The sequence below is a fragment of the Protopterus annectens genome, chromosome 8.part0 (assembly GCF_019279795.1).
Source record: "Protopterus annectens isolate FY-2018-M chromosome 8.part0, PAN1.0, whole genome shotgun sequence".
NCBI lineage: Eukaryota > Metazoa > Chordata > Ceratodontiformes > Protopteridae > Protopterus > Protopterus annectens.
In genome coordinates, this window is record NC_056741.1 from 392,380,241 (window position 1) to 392,392,539 (window position 12,299).

General features: G+C 38.7%; 1 protein-coding gene across 1 annotated transcript in view; it reads left to right on the forward strand.

The window, feature by feature from the left end:
- SV2A (synaptic vesicle glycoprotein 2A) overlaps positions 1 to 12,299 on the forward strand; it is a 1,331,300-nt gene that overhangs the window by 422,563 nt on the left and 896,438 nt on the right. The gene's annotated exons all lie outside the window — the stretch shown is intronic.

Consider the following 12,299-nt stretch of genomic DNA (forward strand, 5'->3'; position numbering starts at 1 on the left):
CCACAGGTATGTCATCTTGACCAGCAGCCTTTCCATTCTTCATTCTCTTCATAGCTATCCTTACTTCCTCCTTGCTAATCCATTACACTTCCTCATTCCCTATCCCCACATCATCCAACCTTCTCTCTCTTTCATTCTCTTTATTCATCAGCCCCTCAAAGTACTCTTTCCATCTGCTCAACACACTCTCCTCACTTGTAAGTACATTTCCCTCATTCTCCTTCATCACCTTTACTGCTGCACATCTTTCCTAGCTCAGTCCTTCTGTCTAAGACCAATCAGTACAGATCCTTTTCTCCCTCCTTAGTGTCCAACCTTTCATACAACTCTCCATATGCCTTATCCTTAGCCTTCACAACCTGTCTCTTTGCCATGTACCTCAGCTCCTTATACTCCTGTCTACTTTCTTCATCTCTCTTCAAACATCATAGTCCACGCAGACTCCTGTCTGATCTCGTCTGTCAAGCTGTCCATCACCATTGCAAATAAGAAAGGGCTCAGAGCTGATCCTTGATGTAATCCCACCTCCACCTTAAACGCATCTGACACTCCCACCACAAACCTCACCATTGTCACACTACCCTCGTACATATCCTGTACCACTCTTACATACTTCTCTGCCACTCCCGACTTCCTCATACAGTACCACAACTCCTCTCTTGGCACCCTGTCATATGCTTTCTCTGAGTCCACAAAAACACAATGCAACTCCTTCTGACCTTTTCTGTACTTCTTCTTCACCAACCTCTTTCTCTGTATGCTCTCCTATGCTTCCTCCAGATGTCACACCAAGCACCTTTCTAGCCATCTCCCTTGTTAGCTCTGCTGTAGCTACCCAGTTATTCGGTAACTCTTCACTGCCACCCAGTGCTTGTCTTAACTCTTCCCTGAATATCTACCTTTACAAAAGAACTAATAAGTATTTGAATCTAATCACAGTTTTGTCTCTGCCAGAGAAGCTGGCATATTTACTTATGAGATACTTGGCTTGAAGTGAAGTAAACTACAAAGCTAACAACTTTCATTGAGAGACAGATGATGTCTATAAGTGTTTCGACTGTTCTATTGCTCATCAAGAACAAGCTAGATAAGTCTGTAACTCATCAAGCAGAATCTAGTGAACATCAACACAACATTACTGTTTTCTATAGGAAATTACTGCCAATGCAGTTTCAGCAGTGAGTCTTTCTTTAGGGAGATCCTTCCCTTTTTTATATTTGTGCAACTGTGCAGTTGGTATATGTAAGTTAAATGAGTCTGGAATCAATTCCAAATATGGGGCAGTGCAGGGCGGAACCCCCTCAAAAAAAAATTGTAAGTTATGTTTTTCATTAGGCTGATGCTCAGTATAGTGGTTGCTCATGAGTTATAACTTGACATGTCCTAATGGAAGCAAATGTCAATCTAATAAGAGGACAGTTGCTTAGGAGGTGTCCTTGCAGTCATTCTGTTGAGCAGATCTGTGTGAAGGGCAAGGCTGCTGGGCATCAGCTTTGTAGAGGGCACCCGTTAACGTACAAATAATGAAATAACCATTTAACAGTTTGTGAATTATCGGTATGCTGTTTTGTTTCATAATTTTGCAACCAAATAACATTTTGCTGCCTTAACAAGTATGATAATTTACAAGCTGTTATTAAGTGATTCTAACTATGATCACTTACAGACAGCAGAGAGAACCAAATAGGTATGTTGCACGGGGTACCAAATGCCCTTGCTGCACCTCTGCTGTTGAGCAGTTCTGTGGTGCCATGTCCATTCAAGCAATTACTGAAATATGTGAAATATTTCTAAAAAAGGGAGCTACAAGTGTCAAATATTTTAGCATCAAATATCTACACAATGGCTGTGTTTTCTGTATATATAATTTCTGCTTTTTTGTTAACAAACGCACAAATAAACACCATTTTTAATATTTATAAGACAGTATTATTAAAAACTTTGAAACAAAAAAATGGCAGGAGCTTATTGTAAGGAAAAAAGTAATTGTCATCAATATATTTTCAGAATAAATAATATTTCAAAATAGGCTTGTACTTTTTCTCTAATTGAGCAAGAAATACCATCCATAAATATATTTTGAATATTTTATATAAACAACTGGAAATAACATCAAAATAAAAGGAATATCAGGGTACTGAAGTATCATTTCACAAATGGCCATAAAAGGATTCCCATAGTGCATGTGTAGCAAAGTGTATATTGTGAGGAAGTAGAGGCCCATACTGAGTGAATGGCAGTCTGTTTTAATGTTTTGGCTAGTTGCAAGTAATGTTTATGAAGCACCAAACTAGATTATAGCCCAGCTTGTAGAGTATAAGACCCTTAATCATGGGGTTGTGAGTTTGAGCCCCATGTTACACAAGTCCCTTTTGTAGCATTAGTGGTATAATGGTGAGCATAGCAGCCTTCCAAGCCATTGACTCACGTTTGATTCCTGGCCAGTGCAAGATGTCTGTACATTTAGGGGTGGGGCAGGCATAAGGGTTAAGGTGTTTACCTCCCAAACACAAGGAACATGGTTTGATTCTCACTATTGAAAGAGAAATTGGCTAGACTTAAAAAAATGGCCCACAAAGACAGCTTACCTATGAACCTGTATAAATGAAAGAAATGAAAGATCGTAATGCAAGCTCTAGGGAAACAAAGAGCTAAGGTGCTTGAATCCGGAGAGAGCAGCATTGCTCTTTACTAGACGTGTTGATCATGAACCTAGACATAGTATTCATTCCCTGCTTGCAGTAACTGGCAGCTGGTGATGGATTTAAGCAATATATCATTTTCATGTTTGGGGTAATACAGGTTAACGACTTACTTGAAGGTTGAGACTCCATACTGTGAACCTTGCAAATGTTAAAAGTTAATTGTGGTCAGCATTTAAATACATCAAACTTTGAACCTCAGTGAAATTGCTCCCAACCTGCCTTAAATTTGTTTTTTGTAGTTTTTTCCCTTGTGCTTTCAGTATGAGGCTGCAACCCCACAACTCCACTACATAATTCCAAGATAACTGTACTTCAAAGAAGGGGAAATTCTTAGTGCTATATCAAGAAGACTTGGGATTCCCAAAATGGAGTCTTATACAATGGGAACTGATGCAAGTTCACCTACATGTCACTTTGTTTGGTCAATCAGGCAGATGACATTATTTAAAAAAGCAACTTCTTACCTTTTTAAAATAATGCCATTTATAATAGGACTTCATAGCATTTATGTGTAATGTAGCCTGGTTGGAATGTACTGCATTTTCATACACCCACATGTGAAAATACCTGCACAGTATGTCTTAGTACTGCTGTTTCCACTTTTTGTTTCATGGTCTGTTTTGGTAAAGGCTATCTGTGCAGCTCTTATGCATTTTCATAACTGTAAAATATAGTGTTGTGGTTATTTCACTGGAGAGAAATGATCACTTGTAGTTGAATGTCTCTATTTTGTTTTATTTGATTAGTGAGACAGTGAAAACAGAAGCTGTGATTCCTGTGGTTTGCTAGCCATGTAGTGACCTTTGATTCATTGCAGCTACTGAGCTATCACTACACAGCTATCAAACTACTTTCTGTGACTGATGCAGGATTTTCTGTGAGTACACTGATTTCTCTGTCCAATCAGTGTGTATGTTTTGTAACATTGTTTAGTCCTCATAGTATAATTGACAGCAATAGCGACTAGGACATATTCAAAACTATGTGCTAACACAATTTTACCCAGGGTCTTTTCATCAGTAGCTGTCTTAGTTTATGTGTCTGTGTGTTTTACTTGTATTCTGCTTTTAACTGCATACTTAAAAAAAGAGAGACCACAGCTGTGGCTCTTGCAAGTCACACAGAAATTAGAGCAGGTCAATTAATGTTAATTACACATGAAATGAGGGTGCAGCTATAAACTAAACATTCTATTTAATGGATAAAATATAATATTTCAAGTCTTTACTGAAAAAGCTCACTCAGACTCTGATATAAATAGCTGTGAGTGAAAGGTTATTTATTTATTTGCTTTCTTGAATTTTACACTGCTTCATTCACTTTTTCTGTTTTTTTATACTGTGGTTTATTTTCTTTAAACTATGTTTTACTTGTATTCTGCTTTTAATTGCATACTTAAATTGAGAAAGAGACCACACCTGTGTCTCTTGTGAGTCACACAAAAATTAGAACAGGTCAGTTAATGTTAATTACCTGTGAACTGAGGGTGGAGCAAAGAACTAAATATCCTATTTAAGGAAAAAAATAAAACATTTCAAGGCTTTACTGGAAAAGCTCACACAGAATCTGTCATGGATTGCTGTGAGGGAAAGTTTATTTATTTATTTATTTGCTTTCTTGTATTTTGTACTGCTTTATTGCCTTTGTCTGTTTTGTATATTGTGGTTTATTTTCTTTGCAGTGTGTTTTACTTGCATTCTATTTTAACTGCATATTTAAACTAGGAAAGAGACCACAGTTATGTCCTTTGTGAGTCACACAGAAATTAGAGCTTGTCAATTATTGACCTCAGGGTGAAGATAGGAACTAAACTTTCTACTTAAGAGGTAAAAAATATTTCAATGCTTTTCTGGAAAAGCTTACTCAGATCCCACCATATATTTATTTGATGGAACGGTTAGTTTGTCTTTGTTTTCTTGTATTTTGTATTGTTTCATTGCCTTCTTCTATTTTGTATATTATGGTTTATTTTCTTTACACTGTGTTTTACTTCTAGTCTGCATTTAATTGTATATTTAAACTAGGGAAGAGACCATAGCTGTGTCTCTTATGAGTCACACAGAAATTACAATTTCCCCACCCTGGTGTTTTTGTATTTTAAAACTCAATTGTCTTTCTAGTTGCCTGCCCATTATGTTCATTTGACCACATATTTCCTTCCCTCTCCTCTCCTCTTTCATTTGCTTATTGTGTGTAAGCACAAAATTATGACTGTGTGAAATCACTCCCCTTCAGCTATTTAAATTTTTTGGCCATCCCACTGTGTTCCATAAAGCCAGAATACAGAGTGCCCACCCCTTTCAATCTATCTTGCTCTTTTAAAGTTTGTGGCTCTCCATTTCGTTTGCTAAAGCTTAAGTTGCCCCCTCTTTCATATATAACTGCTTAATGCACAGTGTAACACTTAGAATATTAGCCCATTTTTCCAACTTACCTTTAAAATCTGCAACAGCTAGTCCAATATCACCAATTATTGAAAAGCCCACATTCTGCCTGTCAGTAGTCTTCCTGGGATTAGTGCTTATGTTCTTCTCCTAGTGAGAGAAGGAGCACAAGGACATTATTTCCTAGAGACTGCTGATCACCAGAAAGCCTGGCAACTGCTTCATAGGTACCACCTTGGAGTTTGTGCTTATATTTTGCTCCTGGTGAGAGAAGGAGCAGAGTGCATTGGTTCCTGACATTTTTTTATTGGGCAGTGAGTGGCTGTGTTGGACCTCTTTGATTGGTGTGGTTGCTGTTCAAGGCTTCTACCAGGAAAAGGCTACAACAAGCCAACAGACCCTTGCATCATCTGGGACAAAACGGTTGATCACAAAAGAGCTTGTGGCCTGTTTCTGATATTGAGATTGGTGCTACTGTTTTGCTGCTGGTGAAAGAAGAAACAAAGGAGCATTGTATCCTAGCAGTGTGAAGCTGTGGTGAGACCAGCACTAGTAGTAGCCAGTCAGATGAATCCCCTCTTTTCTTCATTCTCGACAAAGCTAATTCTTTCTTTTCATTAAGAACTGCTTGATTAGTAGCTGCCTAATCTAACTTCAGAATAGCTCCCTAAATATTTCATCCATAAATCATCAGTTCTTCTTACTAGTTTTCCTTCAGATGTTTGGCAGTGCCTTGTATAGACACAGACACCTTGGTTTAACATTTTTCTTGTAAAAGCAACATTGAAATTTCACCAATACCTAGTTCCACACAGGGCAACTAGTTTGCAGTGACAAGCACTGCCTCCAGAGATGCAAACCAGACAACTCCTGATATTACTTTATATTTTCACTGCAATCATCTAATCAATAAAAAGGGCCTGTTGTCATGGATATGAACTTTACCACTATCTTTGTTAACAGCTTCATGGATATGGGCATCCTGAGGCATGTTTACTGACAACCAGTTAATTGTCAAACAAAGATGGTATGGGAAAGATATATTTACACAATGTCACTGGAAGCAAACCTCTCACATAAAAGCAATCCCTATGCCAATCAGGTTGTCAGTAGTACGCATGCTGCACCCATCACACACTGTTCAAAGCAGGCACATAGACCCACATATGCTGAGACACTTAAATGTAACCTTCCTTAAACCCCAAAGACCTTCTAGATGAAGTACACATAAAAACATGCTCTGCAGCCCTGTAACCACTCTTTTAAAACAACACCCACATCAACACATACAGCCTCATCTGATGGACCCTCTACTTCTAAGCCCATAAGGCAAGCCTCCACACAATCCAACATTGTGATCATTGGAGACTCCACTGTGAGACACAGTGATGTCCCTCTCATCAGGGTAAGTAAGGAGAAAGTCACAGTCACTTGCTTATCGGGAGCCAGGATCTGCCACATTACACATACGCTCAAGTCATTGGACCACAAGTACCAGTATGACTCAGTCATAGTCCTTATGGGTGTAAATGACCCAAGAAATACCTCCTTAGGCTATATGAAGAGAGACAGCATGGAACTCTTGGAATATGTGTCCCAGTCTTTTATGAGCCTAGGATTGACCAGCATTTTACCTTCTCCAAGGATGATGCCACAATATGAATAGAAGATGACTGACCTTAATAATTGACTTAATTTCTGGTGTCATTCTATGGGGTGCAGTATTTGACAGCATGGAAGGAAATGGTCAATAGACCACACTGCTTTGCCAGGGATGGTCTGCATCTCTCCCCTCTTGGCTTTCGATTATTAGATAAAACATTGTCCTCCCCCATAGTGCTGCTTTAGGCAATGCCAAACTGAAAAAACAAGAAAATCTAAAGGTGTGACTGCTCAGTACTAGGAGTGTAAACAAAAAATTCCACACCCTACAAGCTCTCTTCACCCTGGAGAATACTGATGTCTGCGCGGTCACTGAGACTCGCTTTAAAGTCACAAAGTGCACGCCGACAGTGGAAGGTTATAATGCCTTCTACGTGTTTAGAATCGCTACTAGATAGACAGGGAATAAAGGGAGAGGTGTCTTGATTTACATCAAAAATAAATATACCTCAAGGCTGGTCATACAGAAAAATGCACTTCAGATTCTCCATGTTCAAATCACCATAGGCAAAATCCCATACCACCAGAGTGCAAGCTATAGGTCCCCCCTCTATGACCCAGGGAAACCATAACATGTATTTAAACTTACTGGAAACACTCACCAACCAATCTAATACTGATTTCATGGACAACATTAATTACCTCACTGTTAACTGGGAATCATATAGGACACCAAACATGCAGACACAGAGAAAGGACACAAAACATGCAGGGACAGAGATTTCTGGATTTTGTAAACACAAACCCCCTGGACCAGATTGCCAATACACTGACTATGGGTGCAAACATGTTGGATGTAGTCTTCACTAATATGGGAGAGTGTTACATACCTCCTAGTGTAATGTCTTCTCTGGTAAGGTCAAACCACAAAATGATGTCCTTTGAAGTAAAAATAAAACCTGGAACCCCAACTAACCCCAAAATGTTTAAAAATTACTCTAAGGCTAACTTACTATTATAAAATGATAACCTGATAAAATTTCAAGTGACCATAAACCCTGAGAGCACTGCTGCCTACGTGGAACTGTTCACAGAAACCCTATATAAGCATTTTAACAGCTGCATAAAGGCAGCTATACCCACCAGGAAGAAGTGCAGATCTAACTAAAAAAAACAAGACACTATGGTGGAATCACAACATCAACAGGATGTATAGCAGAAGGAAGACAATTATGGCAAAAATTAGGAGCTATAGCACCCATCAGGATTAAAGTACTCTCATCAAACTAAAGAAACAACTCAGAGGACAAATAAAATCTACGAAAGACAAATTTGAGGTAAATGTGGCCTCTCAGGCCAAGGACAACCACAAGTCATTCTTTTGCTATGAACACAACCTCAAAGGCAATACACATTGTGTGTGGAACTCATTGTTAATGCATTCACATATAATGAGCCAGAAGATATAGAAAACCTACTGGCTGACAAATTCAACTCCAGCGTTAACTTTCTCTCCCCACTTCAACCTCCCTTCAGAAAATGCTATCAGATATAACTCTCCCTACTATCACTAGGGCTCAGGTCCTTATTGCTCTCTCTTAAGGTCAAGAGCATTGCCTCAATGGGCAGACAATGTCCAAGGATGCCTTCTAAGTAGCATGAAACATGACCTATCAGGCCCTCTGGAATTACTCTTTAACTGTAGCCTCCAAACAGGCTTCATGCCTCATGAGTAGAGAACAGCAACAGTCATACCTTGCCACAAAGTGGACCATCTACAGACATTGGAAACAACATAACCATAAGTCTCACTTGTCTGATATGCAAAATAGTGGAAAGAATTATTATGGAAATTTTCAGTAATGACATAGGAAACCTCCATACACTGGACCTATCCCAATCTGATTTTGTCAAGGGTAGGTAATACCTACTCAACCATGGAGGACTTGTTTGAAGGGGTCACCATGACCTGGCTAAGGCAATTGACACAATACACCTCAAAGGTGTTATTGATAATCCCAATGGATTAGGTATAAACCATTGTGTCACCTGGTGGATAGCCAGCTGTCTCACATACAGGGCCCAGGTATTTAGAATTGGGGAGTCCACCACTGCAAAGAGACCAGACAAATAACTGGTTAAGAGCCATGGACTAAAACTAAATGCCAAGAAATACATAATAGTACCCTTCTGGAAGTCATCCAGCCCTGGTAACTATCATATTGACAACACACCTCTAAGAGCTGACTCAGTAGTCATGGACTTGGGGATTCACATAGACAGTAATGAAGGCTGTGACCATCACATGTCTACAGTAGTGAGGAAATCATTCTGTGTTATGCAACATATAAACAAAAGTGTGGCATCTATGTTAAAGGAGATCATTGTTCCACTGTATTTGACATTCATCAGACCTATCATTGAATACAATTCCCCCTTTGGTATGTACCTAACTAGCACATCCATCAATTGGAATGTCCACAGAGGTTTCTCACAAAACTAATGCATGGCATAAGTAACATGCCCAGTGCAGACCACCTTAAGGTCCTATCCCTCTATTCTGTCTCCTACAGACTGTTGAGGGGAGATCTATGCCTGGCATACAAGGCATTGTCAGACCCCACCCTGATGGACTACCCACATATCCTCAAAGCAAACAGCATTAGAATTGCCCATTCTAACAATTTAAACCTTGCCTGTGATATAAATAGAATCAGATATTTATCTCTGAGACTACCCCTTCTTTGGAAAAGGCTCTGCATCCATGTGATGCAGCTCCTCCCTAACTCAATTCAAGTGTAACTTGGACAGTTGGATGGGGAATAGGAACGTCATCCATGGTTTGGCACCTATGGTTCTTCTCCCAGTCCCCTGCTTGTAAAATGTTCATCTCTCTCTAAAGCTCCTGCTTACACTTATCAAGGGTACCAGAACTTATCAGAGATTTAGGATGCATGGCTAGACTTAAAAAGGCCCTCATGATCATTAGCTTAGTACACACCTATGAAGCTACTAACCTATGAACTTGTGACTTAGGTATCTACAAGTATATTTGCTTTGAGTAGCACCTTGTTAGTGTGTGTATGTGTGCACGCACACGTGTGTGTGTGTGTGTGTGTGTGTGTGTGTGTGTGTGTGTGTGTGTGTGTGTGTGTGTGTGTGTGTGTTTATGAAGTAGGACAATTATGGGTCCAGCCATATGCTGCACTGCATAACAATTTAAATTATCTCAAGGGAGAAGTTATGATCCAACATATTTCACTTATTTGATCAAATTTTTTGTAAACTCAAACAAAAAAGCAGTCTTGGTTTTTTAAGTTCTTAGTAAAGAAGATGACTGCATATCAAGGTCAGGTTAAACAATTACACTAGAATGGAGCAGGATCTTAATACAATCGCTGTAAATTTTCCTATCACAACACATATTTGATTGTGTGATATACCAGCATATCTGTATGTATATCTGCCTGTCTGTTTATCTGTCTGTCTATTCATTGATGTACAATAACATCAAATCCATTCCTTTGATGCACAGACATCAAATTTCATGTTCATTAATGTTTTTTAAAATATAAAAACACAACATGCTATCCTGCACCCCATACACACCTGATATCTCTATTTATACACACCTGATATCTCTGTTTATAATAACTCTGTGAGCTGTCTTTTTCTATATAGGATCATCTGACTTGTCACCGATGGCCACTGACATCAGAATGTATTCTGTTGAAGCATAGGTGTTGAACAGCATATTTATTGACTTTCCTTAAAAATACAAAAAGAGAATGGTTTTATAGGGGGACAGGCTACCCACCACCGCACTACCCATTATCTATTGAGTTTGGTCAACAGTGTCTAAGCTTGCATATCACCACCGTATGTGATATTGCACAAATAGTGTCCTCCTTGTTAATAAACCTGTAGGTTGACAAAAATATACCAGTGTAGTTACAGTCAGCTGACAGATATGTCAAACAAAGGGAGTTAATCCCTATAAAAAGATTTGTCTGTGTATGTGTGCATATACATTGTGGAAGAGAAGGAAACAGATTGGTACTGACTGCAAAACTTGAGTGACTCCTAAAAGGTCAGCTTAAACCAATAGTGAATATTAAGTTCACTGTGTATGACTAACCATGAATCATATCTCAAATGTCTGGGTTTCTGCTTTAATCAGTTAGACTTTCTTTAATGAATAATTGTTACACAGACCAAAAACAAACAACAAGATTTGCTAGCATGTATATGGCAGGCAAAACAAATCAATGAACTGATTAGTCCACAGTTGTTAGATGTCAGCAGCATTGATCAATAGCCACACAGTGCTGTGAGTACCTTTTTAAGCTTCAGTTGATTGCCATGGTGTCCTGGTAATTGTGATTATGCATCTCTCAGGAAAATGCCTAAATTCTGATTTACGACAATGTGATGTCCTGCTTTAACACTTTAAACCATGAGATCACATACTGAAAAGTTCATTCAGTACAGAAACATTAAAACAAAGCAGCTACTGTCATCAAAATGACACATAGATATTAGTTTTTTAGTTTGTTGTGAAAGAAAGAATGAACTCCACATATAATGTATTCACTTACTTTTAGGTTCTCATAACTTGAATGAGGCAATACACAATGTACTTTATGGTATACATATTTTTTTTTGTGGGGCAACACTTCGCACATCTCAGCAGTGGCAAGAGTCCTACTGTCAAGCACAGAGATGAAACTGAAAGAATATAAGTGACTTAGCAATGGCAGTAGCTGCAATCAAAGTCATGAATGCTTATAGTATTCTAAGCACTACTGAATGTTTTTGGTGTTAATTTTATCATATGTGCTGCAACTTCAGTTGTATAATTAGTAGAAAAAAAATGCAAATTGTAGGGTAGCAGCATGGAAGCTCTGCATACAAATCAGAAGCTGTTGTCTGAACCTTTATTTCCTTCCCCCACCAAGAACTATAAAGTAATAATTCTGGTGTTGCCATTTTAGCATCTCACTCATACATGACATTCCAGCTGTTACTGCAGCAGCTGTGCAGCTGATACAGTATAATGAGTGTAACACAGAGGACTAGGATCATGTTTCTGATAACAACCAACTTATGTGTTTGAGGCATGAGTGTCAAGAAATTCATGTAAGGAAAGGAGTGAAGCAAAGGACAAGAGATGATACTTGGCAGCCATGTCAGAGCACATGACAAGTCAATGATTGCAAAATCTCAATAGCAATTCTTCACAGTGCATGGAGCTTCAGCTGTCCTACTGTACTTCTAGTTATGAAGAAAAAAAGGTGTAGGAAAGCAAAGTATTTTTACAGCTTTGAAACATTTAAAATACCTAACATTACCACACAAACTGCATACAGAAACCAAGTATACCTATGATGGACTAACAGCTTTATGTGGCAGCATCAGGTGTTTTACAGCTTTTAAAGCTGTTATCATTTTCTGGCATTCAGTGAGGATGCTGTGTATGCTGTAGTGTGAGACTAGATTAGAAAAGCTCATAAAGGGCCCTCTTTAATGACAGAGAGTTGCATGATGAGGCTGTTATTTTTTCCTGATTGTGGAGCAAATTGGCACATTTGATGCATAACAAGATTGC